The sequence below is a fragment of the Kogia breviceps genome, chromosome 6, assembly GCF_026419965.1.
Source record: "Kogia breviceps isolate mKogBre1 chromosome 6, mKogBre1 haplotype 1, whole genome shotgun sequence".
Taxonomy (NCBI): Eukaryota; Metazoa; Chordata; class Mammalia; order Artiodactyla; family Physeteridae; genus Kogia; species Kogia breviceps.
In genome coordinates, this window is record NC_081315.1 from 121,354,701 (window position 1) to 121,369,460 (window position 14,760).

At 40.2% G+C, this 14,760-nt stretch overlaps 1 protein-coding gene and 1 non-coding gene across 27 annotated transcripts in view; one reads left to right on the plus strand and one right to left on the minus strand.

Annotated features, from left to right (window-relative positions):
* The window catches only part of CAMK2D (calcium/calmodulin dependent protein kinase II delta), a 301,130-nt gene that overhangs the window by 211,057 nt on the left and 75,313 nt on the right, over positions 1-14,760 (minus strand). The gene's annotated exons all lie outside the window — the stretch shown is intronic.
* On the plus strand, positions 7,741-7,812 carry TRNAA-UGC (transfer RNA alanine (anticodon UGC)). Its single transcript has one exon. It is a non-coding gene; the product is annotated as a tRNA-Ala (tRNA).

Genomic DNA, 14,760 nt, shown 5'->3' on the forward strand with positions numbered 1-14,760 from the left:
ATCCATTCTCAGAGGAGGGAAGATTCAACAACACGGATATAAACCACTGCACGTTGTGCATTGCTGCAACTGTTTATTATACCTTTTCTATTTCTTCACACTTTTTTGCTGCCATCTCTTACTGCTTTGAGTTTCTCCAACAAGGATACAGAAATATAAAGCCACCACAAATAACCTGGCAGTGAGTACCTGAAGAGATCTTCTCTGAATAAAAGGTACAATCTTTAGTATATGGATTCTGGAGCACTATAATAATATGGATACTGAGATAGAAGTTGTATTCCTGGAGGTCTTGGGATTACATTCTGAATACATTTTTCTTGTTAGAGAAATTACTTCTAGCTAAATGAGGCCTTCCTCTGGTAGGAATATAAATTCTGTCCACTTAAGTAGGTCATATTTAAAACCACATTGTAAGTTAAAAGGAACTATTTAAAGGTTCACTTCATTATAAAACCTGAGCATGATGTATATGGATTTAAAACTGTCATATTCATTTAACAAAAGGTTTTTAAAATTCATAATTAAATATTATACTTTACATTACCCATTTATTTTGAACTATGTTTAATCCATACCATAAAACTGATTTTTTAAACTATGTATTTGACCTAGATTCTTTCTGACATCAGGTATTGGTCACTTCCCATCACTTCTGCTACCCACTAATATCCTGGAGGGAGAGGAAGATCTCAGGTTTCACTGCAGAGCAGACAAGAGTTGCTATCTGGTTGCCAAAGTTCCCTGACTTCTCAAAAGATTCTTCTATCAAGTGGGCATAAAATATCTAGCATCAAGCACTGTATTGGGAACAAAGTAGGAAATCAATAAATCACAGTATCATCATTATTATTGCTAAAAATCTGTCCAACTTTAAAAGAACTAGATTCCTAAAAGATACATTAAAAAGTATATTAATTCCATCAAATATTATTCATTTTACATGAACTCATATACTATGAAAATAGATTTTCCATAAAATCATTTGATTATGCTATTCAGGCCAAATGAAATAGTGGGAGAACCGCTGATATCAGTGGTCAGAAAGAGATAAAATCAATACAGTAAAATATGGACAAAAACTCATAGTTACTCAATTTTATGGTATACTCTAAATAGCTCAAAAATAAACAAGAATACAGGAAACATTTTTTATTTGCCTAAGTGTAAAACTTTTAAACAAATTAAATTAACCAGTTACATACAAACTAATGATACTCTTTCATTAATCCATTTCACACAACCAAAATAAATGCTGTTCTGATAAATAATTTATCACATTATATTGTTTCAGAGGGAGCTGGTAGATAATATATTTAGACTATTTCCTAGATCTGTAAAGGAATAGTGAAATCTGATGGCACCATTCTTACACTGTCCTACAGGAGAAATATTTTCCCTCTTCCACCACAATAATGGTATTCGTTCAAAGACATGACATTATATCTATGAAAATAATGTTTTAAACAAAATTATTCAAATGTAAGACAAAATCCCTATCTTATAAGGCTCCTGTTCAGCAGCAATTTAAACAAGAATACAATATGTTATAGATCTTTTAAAATTGCATATAGTAAACAGTGACTTATATAAAATACTTTCATATAAAACTCTGTTTAATATCTGATTATATAGAATAACTACACAGCTACCAAAAATGTAGTGAGGAGACGGGAACACTCCATTCAGACCTAACAGAAGTCTTAGGACAGTATCTTAGTAAGCCTCTCACTAGTTCTGAGGAATTTGAACTGAGCTGTTATCCTTTGGGAGGGGAAGCAGGAACTGAATTGTGTAGAACAGACACAGGGCAGCACAAAGCACTGAAAATGAGACTTGCTGGAGTGTAGATTTCCTCTGGATGATAAAGGGGCGTGGGCAGGAAGCCCTGCTGACGCCCCTTGTAGCACTCGATGACCTTAGCCAGATCTCCCCCTAGGTTCGCAGCCTCTGATGGCATTGCTGCCTCCCTCTCGAGGGGTACCTCTGCCTGCCTGTGTATCTACCACTCTGCTGATGTGGAGATATCACACACTGCACGTGCTAGGGCATGGAACTAGTATTGCGAGGGTCACCAGAGGACCCCACCAGGAGAAGCAAACCAGAAGTCTAGGAACAAAAGGGTGGTATCCAGAACAGGCAGAGAGCCAGGAAAAGTCCCCACAGCAGGCCACAGTCAAGGCCACTGGTCCACTGGAGGAGAGCAAAACTTACCAAGATGACATTTAGGACACAAGGTGTCAGACAGAGTTCACACACAACAGGTGACTGTCTGTCAATAGCACCATTTTAAACTACTCTGTCTTAAGTGATTGTTAATATATCAATAAAAAACAAATCCCTACAGAAACAAGTTGAGGGTATTAGTTGACGCATATTGAGAATTAAAGATATTTCCAAGTATCTATACATCAATAAATTAATTATACATCAATAATTTAATCCAGGACTTCCCTGGTGGTGCCGTGGTTAAGAATCCACCTGCCAAAGCAGAGGACACGGGTTCAATCCCTGGTCCGGGAAGATCCCACATGCCTCAGAGCAACTAAGCCCATGTGCCACAACTACTGAGCCTGCGCTCTAGAGCCTGCGAGCCACAACTACCGAGCCCACATACCACAACTACTGAAGCCCGTGTGCCTTGAGCCCGTGCTCCACAGCAAGAGAAGCCCGTGCACCGCAATGAAGAATAGCCCCCGCTTGTTGCAACTAGAGAAAGCCCGTGTGCAGCAATGAAGACCCAATGCAGCCATAAATAAATTTTTAAAAATCTTAAAATAATTTAATCCATACACATTTTTTAAAAATATTCTAATTATACTCCTGTAAAGAGGCAATGAGATAAATTCTGTATAATATGTTATTCTGCCCTCAGTCTCCACAATTTGGTCTATACCATAGCACTCTCCCCAGGTGTAATTTTACTTGTTTTGGAAGGATTTGCTGCACTATTCCAAATTCCTGTTTAGGCATAATAGAGCTAAATCACTTGAGACATGTTGCATTAAATCTTTCAAACTTACTATCTAGAGACTAAAAGGACCCAGAAGAGAAACAAAGCATATACAACCCACACTTTACCATTTTTTTTCCAGTGGCCTAGATGGTTTACAGGCAGATGCAGTTAACACAAGAGAGCATTTACTTCAGGGATTTGCTATTCTTTGTAGCTTTTCTTATTGTGGTAAACACATTTTGCTATTCTTAAACATGTTTTTCTAATAGTTAAGAACACAATTTATTCAAAACATGAAAAGTTTAAAATATTTATATAGTTTTCCAGAGGACTTCTTCCTTCTGTAGTTTAATATTAACATTAAAAATAGAAATAAAATAACTTTGGATAATAATTTAGAAGAATGTAGGAAAGAAATGTAAGAAACATGAATTTTTATGGTTCCTTTAAGCATCTGGAACATTCGGTTATCCATTTTTCTGTGAATGAATTTCCCCCAGAGATAACTGCAAAGCTAACAAAGCTTAAACCGCAGGGCCTTTCAGAAGCACAGGCCCTGAAAGGATCTTACCTGCATGCTCATGTGTTTTCATAAAACTTGCAGAACAAGATATTTTAACACCATCAGTTACAACCATTATTTCTTTTCATTCCCTCCATCACACTTCCCCTTGTGTTGAATGATACTGAAGTGGGCATGAACATTTTTGCGATCTAGCTGAGGGGAAGTTGAGTTGAAGATACAATTTAGTTTGGATTTAATGATACATTTACTTGGTTTGCAGGCACTTCTGGGTGTAATTATGTTATTGCTAGTCATCCCAATGTAGGGACGCTTCCAGGAATATGTCCACGTCCCAGCCTGCCATGGGATGACGGGACACCCCAGAGCTGCATCGTGATATAAACTTGTACTACAGTTCACCCTGCAAGTATGTGCACAAAGAAAGAGCAAGGTTTATTTCTGCTATTTTTCTGGACTCTGTTGTGTTTTGCATTATCTTTCAGCTTTAAAAAACAATTTCTTGTGACTATTTTCATTCTAAATATATATTTTGAGTTTAATTCTGTATTTATAATTTTGTTTTCTTTTCCTTAGGGAACGTCCCAAATTGCATAAGCTTCAGGCCCTACTAAACCTGGTTCCATACTCCTTATTATTCTTACGAAAAAAAAGGGAAAGATAAATTACTGCTTAAATTCTAAACTTAAAAAACCACACAAAATATGTATTAACTTTCCTCTTTAAGTAAACAGAAACTCACTTATATTATTAAAACTAGTCATTAAATAGCCATACACATCTTATATTACATCGGTTGTGAGTGACGAACCACAGCAAAAAGATAACCAAGTTGAAAATCAGGGGGGAAAAATGGCTTTCAGTAGAGGCTCTGCCAGGAATAAGGGCAAAAACAGCAAATTTATATATGTGAAAAACTATATTCATTCCTTTCTATGCTATGAGAATACTACAGATTTGAAATAACTTATTTATATGCTTAAGGGGAAAAAACTCCTATGTCAGACATATTTATTATTAAATTATTAAGCATTTTATCAACATATTTTATTAACATATTAGTAAGCATTTCTATTAGGCAGAGACAGGACACTGAATGATGTGTTTTTTTTTTTTGCGGGCCTCTCACCGCTGTGGCCTCTCCCGTTGCAGAGCACAGGCTCCGGACGCGCAGGCGCAGCGGCCATGGCTCACGGGTCCAGCCGCTCCGCGGCATGTGGGATCTTCCCGGACCGGGGCACGAACCCGTGTCTCCTGCATCGGCAGGCGGATTCTCAACCACTGCGCCACCAGGGAAGCCCTGAATGATGTTTTTAAGGTAAAGTAACTTACTACAGTCTAGCTACTCATGAACTGTCAACAGTAATTAAACTAGAAATTATTGTTTTTAATAATAATAATAGCCTTTGAATTGGAGAAGGAAAGTGAAACTATCATTTATTAAAGTGTACTCCCCAAGTTAAAATATTCAAGACCTAAAATTCTTGTCTCTACATATTTTAATCATATATTCCTAGTTTACCAAATTTTATGGATGCTTTTATTTCCTACCTGCATAAATATGAGATTTAATGTAGCCACCTAAATGAGAAAGAAAAAACGCTACTGAAACAAGATATTAAAATGAAGTTGTCTCAGTTTTAGCTGAAATCCAGAAAGCTAAAGACAAAACAACTTGTCAGGTACAGGGTGCTAAAACCATGTATTCAGTACTTCCCAAAAGGTCAGTTGACGCCAATCTCTGTCATGAACCCATTGCTCATTTCCAGCTGTATCGGAGCAGGTAATGAGCCCACCAGGGAGAACTGCTCTGGAAAGAATCGTCAGAACACCCTGCATCCCCTCCTACCCAATGCTGGATTGGAGCTTACCCAAGGGCACCAAACTAAGGGTGACTCAGAGAAGCACTGGAAGGGGTGCATCCCTTAGATTTTGAGAAATATAAGAACAGCTACTTATTTTAAACCTAACTCTAAAGGCATAAAACTGTGGCTGGCTAGCTGCCCTGGAATTGCAAAGCAAAGAGTGCTTTGTGATCAGGCTATAATTCCACCTATGGCAGACAAAGATGCATGTTTCTCTGAAAAGTGATTGTGGGCCCACAAGAGGGACTGACTGTCTTATCCCCAAGAGGCCCACCTGGGGAGGCAATGTGATCCCAGCACGGGTGGGAGGCCAGAAGCCCAGAAGCAGGAAAGGCAGTTAGAAGCATCCGGCCAGGGGAACATAGTCATCAACAGCGTAACTACCGCCAGAGGTTGTCCAAAAACCCACAGAGATGCCCCTTGAGGGAGGGTCAGCAATTAGGCACCCCTCAGATGGTAGCAGTGCAGATTACAACTGTACCATTGGAATCAGACCCGCACAGATCCTTACAGCTCTGTCCCGGAGGGCCAGTGAGCAGGAGAGGAAGTGGGGTGGCAAAAAGCGTTGGGTATCACACCCCTTCCATGCGCCATGGAAGCTCTCGAACCTGAAACGAGCTTGACTTGTGAAAGGGGAGAAGTTTTAAATAATGTTACACTGGTCAGGACTTTTACATTTCTGAGAAATGAGACTGTTCTTGTGACTAAAAGGAACTGCAAAGCTCTGAAATCTGACCAAGACTTCATCTAGGGCAGAGGTGAAAAGGTACAGTGGGTTTGAGGGAGCTGAGAAGGGTAGTGTCAGTGGGGTACAAATGATCTAATTACTATATTTTAATATAATAGTCATAGATTAGAAACATTTTCTTTAACAAATCTGTAACCATCTAGAACTTGGATTTACTGAATATTATTTCCTCCACATCCCATTCCTCTGCTTTCAGAGTTCCATGTTCAATTTCCTTTGAAAGCAGAGCTATGAAGAACAGTCTAGGTTCTCATTACATGACAGCATTTCATGTGTCCTTTCCAATCCCCTAAAATTTTTCTAGATAACTTACACTTTAAAAGTGTATCATCTTGGGCTTCCCTGGTGGCGCAGTGGTTGAGAGTCCGCCTGCCGATGCAGGGGACACGGGTTCGTGCCCCGGTCCGGGAAGATCCCACATGCCGCGGAGCGGCTGGGCCCGTGAGCCGTGGCCGCTGGGCCTGCGCGTCCGGAGCCTGTGCTCCGCAACGGGAGAGGCCACGGCGGTGAGAGGCCCGCGTATCACAAAAAAAAAAAAAAAAAAAAAAGTGTGTATCATCTTATTCTTTCTGATCCTGAAAGTATAATGCATCTGAAATGCAGTACAGAATTCCTTGGACTTAAGAGAGTGGTATTCTTAATTTATTGTCATTCTAGATGTCATCCTTCGTCATTCATTGGGAATGAATATTTATCTTTTACCTAGAATGCTCTGTCTCAGGTAAGTGCTGCATCATTTAGAACATGTGTTTGGCATTGGCATGGCATTACAAACTGGGCCAGCTCTAAAGCAAGAGCTCTTTGCAACCCTGCCTGGCCTAAGGCCCACAGTTTACAAGGAGGCATATTAAATGCCACCTAAATTGACTCTGGTGCCTTCTGAACTCTGAAATGTTTAGGAAATGTTTGCCTCTATGTGGTAAACTTTAAAGCTGTCAGGCAAAAACCTGTCCTGGACTCACATGTGAAGTTAACGTCCACTCCCACATGAAATGAACAGACCCACTGCCCAGCTGCTGTAGATAGAGTGACACTGAAAACAATTTCTGATTTGTGTTAATCCACAGGTATTATCAGAATCAAAACATGGCTCCCTAACAGCTGTAAAGGCAGCAGGGGCGGCCCTAGGAGCTTATTGGGGTTTTCTGCATCACAGTTAAAAGAAATCAACGGCTACCTCTCCCCAGGGAATAAAACTCCAGAGGCACTAGGGAGAAACCCATACTATTTGCTCCTTTAAAACTTGAGACTCTAGGAATTCTGCCAAGTGACCTGGAAGTGTGGGACAGTGACCAGAGGCCACTGAAGAGAGCATCCTGCATTAGCTTCTTGCAGTAGAATTGAGTACGTGGTGATAGTACACCCTGCATATTCCACCCTTGACAACTCACATATCTCCTACACAATAAACCTTTTTTCCTTTTCACATAGCCTAATTATTCCTGACTTGTTTGTCTCCATCCTTGTTCCTTTTACTCTAATATTATTTTTCTAGAAAATCTTATAAAAATGATAGATTCTTACTAGAAAAAAATGTATATACATATATATATACACACATACATACATATGTTTTATATATATAATCACACACCACATTTCAGCTAAAAGAAATAAGTATCATTTAAAACTCTACTACCCAGGGAGCTCCCTGGTGGTCTAGTGGTGAGGATTCAGTGCTTGCGCTGCTGTGGCCTGGGTTCAATCCCCGGTCGGGGAACCGAGATCCCACAGGCCGTGCAGCGTGGCCAAAATAAAAAAACAAACAAAAACTCCACTACCCAGATATACCATTATTTACATTTTGATGTAGGTCTTGCTAGTCTTTTCCTTTGCATATACATAACATACTCCTTTTGACTTTAAAATCATAGTTCATAGACTTCCGTAGACTGCCTAAGTCCCTCAAGCAATTGCTTGGTACAGAGAGCTGGCTGACTGGCTGCCTACATGAATGATACAAACTTGAATTTGGGGAGAGGGAACATCCCTTTCAGACAAAATATATCCCAGTCATTCCAAAGTATGCCCCTCTGTGCAACCTCTTTTACAATGGTCTGACTAACTGGCTCCTCAGAGTATCTGCATCAATGGTAAAGTTCTCATAGAATCAGAGGAAAACTAATTATTCTGATTAAAAAGTTCACTTCTGAAAGAAAAAAACATGAGACTGCTATGTAAATGTACATGCAAAGGTAACTGTAGTCACAGAGTCACACAGGTAGCCATGTGAAAGTTCATAAAGTGCGCAGGCTTTCATGAAAAGAAAAACAATGAAATCTTCCATCCAAAACAGCTGTGTTATATTTACTTCATTCATAATTTATCACCATGCTTTAATTCATTGATGTCTACCATTTGCCTTTTGGTAATACAAGAAGATCTATACAGACACAAATCCTGTCATCTTGGAATTTACAACCCAAATGGAGAGACTCCTTTAGCTGTGACTTTGATATATCTATATATTGGCCAAAATATAATGAAAATGTGGGGAAAATATCACTCAAAATCCAGGCTATCTCTATCACACAAACCATTCAAATCTTATGAAATCGTTATTTGGATTAAACGGTTCCCTCCATCCCAACAATTCAGTCTACTTTATTTATTAAAGACTCGGCATCCAGCCGGTCTTCTACTTCACCCAAAGCCTGCCAACACAACACGCTGGGCTACTTCCACACACACAAGGATGACTGGTCACAGCCTCTCAGTTCCTTGACCTCTTCGTCTCCAGTGATCTTCACCTCCATTCCAGTTCAGTCACCACTCTAGCAGTCACTCCTTGATACTTGGTCATCCTCCCCCAGAAGCAGGAAGGTAAAAATCTCTAACCACCAAACTGCTCACTTTCCAAACTGTTCATTCAACACTTCCTAGGTAACCTTTTCCAACCATCAGGACCGCCAGTTCACCGACTCCTCCACTTTTCCCTCCATTACTTACTTTTCCTCCACGTCCCTATGCACGCTGCTCCAGCCACACTGGCTGGACTTCTCTGTTCCTCAAATATGCCATTAATTCTCCTGCCTCAGAATCTTTGTGCATGTATCCCCTCTGCTGGAATACTGATTCCACCTCTCTTTGATTTAAATCTACTTATTCTCCACATTCTAAAACAAGTATTTTTCTCTTCAAGGAAGCCATTTCTTTTTTTAAATTTTTATTTATTATTTTTTTTTGCGGTACATGGGCCTCTCACTGCTGTGGCCTCTCCCGTTGCGGGACACAGGCTCTGGACGCGCAGGCTCAGCGGCCACGGCTCACGGGCCCAGCCGCTCCGCGGCATGTGGGATCTTCCCGGACCGGGGCACGAACCCGTGTCCCCTGAATTGGCAGGCAGACTCTCAACCACTGCGCCACCAGGGAAGCCCCAAGAAAGCCATTTCTAACATGCTGAAATCCCCTATTCTTGCTCACACATAGCAAAGATTCCACTTCATAGTTACGTACCACACTTGCGATTTTTTTATTTAGTGGTAAGAGTTTTTTTTTTTTTTTTTAATGATCTATCTCTGCAATAAACTGTAAGGTCCAATACAGCGGATTTCCTGATTTTTGTTCACCATTTTATACCCTGCACCTAAGAGAGTGTCTGGCACATAGCAAGTAAGCAAAAAAATTTACTAAATGAATTCGTGAATAAACAGGGAAAAAACATATAGAATAAACATGAAAGTAGGAGTAAAAAAAGAATGGAGACTGCTTCTGATACAACTTGGCTTATTTCTTTCTCCAGGTGGCCTCAGAGATATGAGGATAACCTGGTCAGTCAATCCAGAGGCTGCTTAAGGTCAGACAAGACAAAACCATCTGAATAAGAAAGCCTCCCTCTTGCGTCTCCCTCCCACCCTCCCTATCCCACCCCTCTAGGTGGTCACAAAGCACCAAGCTGATCTCCCTGTGCTATGCCATTGTCTTTTAAATGCTTGCTTCTCCCAAGCCCCTCTTCTTTTAACTCTTCTCTATGTGTCTGCCATACAGACTAGTTATATATTCCTCAGTCTCTGCTTTTCTGCTCTAAGTTAAAAAATCAACAATAACACATAAAAAAAAAAACAGAAATACTAAGTCATATCCCTTAACCACAGATAGGGAGAAATCAAGTTTTTTAAAAGTTACATTGAGTTTTAACAACTCTCATTTCAAAACATAAAAAAAAAAATTTAAGGCAAATCTCTCAATACAAATTTGAAACTAAAGCAGAAGCAAGGAAACATCAACCCCCCCATTGCAATATAAAATTGAATTTCTGGGCTTCCCTGGTGGCGCAGTGGTTGAGGGTCCGCCTGCCGATGCAGGGGACACGGGTTCGTGCCCCGGTCCGGGAGGATCCCACGTGCCGCGGAGCAACTAAGCCCGTGAGCCATGGCCGCTGAGCCTGTGCGTCCGGAGCCTGGGCTCCGCAACCGGAGAGGCCACAACAGTGAGAGGCCTGCATACCACACACACAAAATAAATAAATAAATAAAAATAAATAAATAAATAAAATTGAATTTCTTAGAAACGCCCCAGCATACATTCTTTATAATGAGATCAATTTCATAGTAGCTGTCTGACTCACTGGTTTTTTAAGACAAAGATGATAATATCCAAACCACTTAGGAAAGAAGAGAGAAGGAAGAAAGGAGGAAAGGGAAAGAAGGCCTCAGTTACACTCAAAATGATGTATCTGAAGATAAGCTAAAAAACACTTTATATATCTCTAATGCATAGTGGAAAAAGGTGCAATATTTGGTGTGTGTTTCTTTGTAAAGACTGATAAAAGTTAATTACACAAAAAGGTTAAGGTCTGATTTAGGGATAAAGAATGGTGATTTAAAAACGACACCTTACTACAAATGCCACTAATAGAACTAAGCACTTTACCTGTCAAAGGCTTCGTTCATAGCCAATGAAAAAAATCCTAACAATTAACCTATATGAAAGCTATATCACAAACCTAATAGTGACTGAACTTTTCCTTCTTGGGTATGCTTCGTTTTAATCTGAAAATATTATTTCCAAATTAATAAATTACAGAATATGACACAAGCTCATTATTAAAAAGTCCACTCATTTGCAACTTGAGGAATTCCCTTCTACTAGTCCTGTTTTCAGATAATGTTTAAGTTCTTCTCACTGACCAGGTTCTGTGGAAATGGAAGCAGAAGATATTTATAGAGATCAATACTTATAAAAGAAAGGGGAAGGTCAGGCAGAGTGAGACACTGAACTGTTATGCAAGTCCAACGAGGCCTCGACCCGCCGGACCCGGGAGAGCAGCTCCGCAGCTGAGGCTGACCCTGGCCACTGGAGGCTCTGCTGATGCCTGCCCCACCTCCACCCAGCAAGGCCTTCCTCCGAGAGGAATCTGATGGCCTACCCCAGTGTCTGCCACAGCTCTTTAATAGCACGTGAGCTTAAAAAAAAAAAAAAAAAAAAAAAAAAAGTTTAATAGGTTCAAGAAGCTGGGCGAGACAAGAGAAGCAAAAGGACAAAACCAGAGCTACTCCAGGATAAGTTCCCTTTAGGAATTATGGGACTGTGGACTGCTGTTTTCACAAATGAGGACACTGAGGTGCGCAGAGGTGGAAATCTGCCCAGTCACACAGAACTAGAAGGAAAAATGTTCTCTGTGTCATGGAAAAGCCTGTCCTTGGCCTGAATGTAGGCGACCTCCCATTAGGATACGGAGAGATGGCACTATACTACACAGGAACTTGAGACAAAGAGAGGCCTCCTAATGATAGGTCTGATTTATGGAAATACCTTTCTCTGGGGCAGTGCTGGACAAGTGGCCGGCATGGTATAATTAATCTTCACCATCTCCCTATGAGACAGGTAGGTCACAAAGAGCATTACCCTAAATTAAGAGAGAGAATGAAACACAAAAAGAATTCTTATAGTTTTCCTGTAATTATTCGGTAAACTAAAGGAAGCATCAGTAGAAGACCAGGTATCAGCTTCCTGTTGACTGTATTTACCGAGGTAAATAGCTTTATTGCTAGCTGTATTTAAGCTTAAGCTATACTTCTTTTCTTTCCCTTCTTCCCATCTATCATAAATGATACTTCCATATTAAAAATGAAAAATGAGATAAACTATATACTCTATTTTCAGTGCAAAGACAGTGAGTGCCATGGCCAATCCCAACAGATCATTTACTGGCCACAGAAAACTCCAAGGCTGTTCTGAGAAACAAAATTTGACCTCAGATTTTATCCTGAGTTCATCCCAAGCTACAGATACAAGTGATCATACTGAGGGGTAAAAATCATAGATTAATACCTGGTTAGTCCACCATTTAATCAACTTCTCTCTTGAGATTTAAATGACAACTGAAATACGAGTCTTTCTTTTACTTAGACAGATGACTTCTGTTTAAAATATATCAGATGACATACCCCCATATTAAAAAACAGCCTTTTCCACTTACAATTTATTTGATTAGGTTTGTAATTCCAGTACAGTATGTTTGTTTCCCTAGATCAAGCCATATTTCTGGCAAAACTGAAATTCTCTATCCAGTGGAAAAAGCATGGGATGCAGGAGCGGTAGACCCGCGTCTGAATCCTGCCCTTACTTTCTGGGGAAACTGCTGAGCTCCCTTTTCTGTGCTTACGTGATGGAAGATGAAAATGCTTTACAGGGTTATGGCAGAATTTAAATTAGGTTACACACATGGAAACTTCCATCACAGAACATGAGCTCAATGTTTGAGCTGTTTTGATATAGGAAGAATATATTGTTTTTGCATTAGGTTTTCTTTTAATAATTTCTAAATATGAACTGCTTTGAAAAGAGAATAAGGTATATGAGAAAAGTATACACTCAGATTTTTATAAATTGAATTAAAAATAGTAGGTCCCTTAATTTTTCTAAATTGCAGAGTACTGCAATTTAGTCTAAATTTAGTCTAAATTTATCATTTAGACTCATTTTCAAAATTTATATCTTTAAAATTCAAATCCCTAATTTTTTTCAGTGCCATTCAGACTTCAACTTCTAGTCCAACACTGACTAAAATTATAGTGCAACTATGAGTAGGCCAAGCTTGTCTTATCTGCTTTCTCCTCCTCTACTACAACCCAAGTGCCTAGAATCCTCAAATAATCTCCATCTCTCTCACCCTCTGTCCTGGTGAAATCATGCAAAGACCTTTAATTTGGCATTTATTTTATTTCAAATTAGAAATGATATATCATCTTAGCATTTGTACAGTAAACACAAGAAAAGTGCTCCTCTACTATTATTATTATTAAAGTAAATGTTTTAATTCAAACATTCTTCAATTAAAGTCAAAATGAGTCATCGAAGTTTTGCTGGATCAAAGAAAGGCTAAAGTACATGGTGCTCTGTGACTGTAATAAACCTCACTGAATTCACTACTTTCTTTAGGGAAATAAAAGACTCTTAGTTTCACCGTGTTCAATCATCTATCTGCCAGTTTCTCTAAATATAGTTGAGTCAGATGATCTACGATCAAGAAAACAGAATAAAAGAGGGTACTGGGGAATTAGTCAATGCTCATCCAACATCTGGAAACTGACTTTCTAAATTAAAGCCAATAGAAAAATAAGAAGCAATATTTTAAACACCATGTGTATGTGTTACTTTATCCCATTCATGACACTTAATTGGCAACAACATCAACTCCAAGAAATGGGCTATGTGCACTAATTTCTTCCCACCCACCTCTTATCATACCCAGACAAGACAAACTATTTTAAGTGGGTGTAATGGTTTGGTTTCAGGCATTTCAAAATCCTCCACCACCTGCACAGGAAACTCTGACTGAAAAAACCAGTCAGGGTCCCTCAGAGCAGTACCCAGGACACGGCAGCATGCCCGAGGGTTGAGTCCGGTTAGGAGATGGTCACATGAGGCCAGCAGACGGACATGGCACTCCCAGCATGTGTCATGTTTTCCTGTCAGTAGAGGTTTGCTGCCTGACTGTGGCTGCCTCTACCTTCTTGCAGTTCTAGGAAGTGAACTTCAATTAAACACTGACACTATTTCACGAGTGCCAACTATGAATCAGGCTCTGTGCTAGGTGTGCTGAGGCTACAGAGATGAGAAAAATGGATCCCTGACTTCAAGAAGCCCCACAGGTCAAGAAGGAAAAACGGGGCTGCCCTGGTGGCGCAGTGTTTGAGAGTCCGCCTGCCGATGCAGGGGACGCGGGTTCGTGCCCCGGTCCGGGAAGATCCCACATGCCGCGGAGCGGCTGGGCCCCGTGAGCCATGGCCGCTGAGCCTGCGCGTCCGGAGCCTGTGCTCTGCAACAGGAGAGGACACAGCGGTGAGAGGCCCGCATACCGCAAAAAAAAAAGCAGGAAAAACAAAGATAGATAAATAGCACCATACAATGAGGGAAGTCCCAAAGCAGAGCTACAAATTAAGTACTGTGGGAACACAGGTGAGAGAAAACAATGCATAGAAGAGGCGAAGTCCCACCTGGGCTTTGAAGAATCAGTATGGGTTTTCCAGTTAGACAACGATGAAGCAGATTCTAGACAAAAAGCATAGTGTGACTAACACTACAGAGTCGGAAAAAAGTGTCTGGAGAAGAGCAAATAGTTTAATAGGCTTGGTGTGGACGCCTTCAAACATGAGCCAGGGAGAACCTGACAAATTACAGCTGACCATTGAACAACAATCAAACAACATGGGTTTGGACTGTG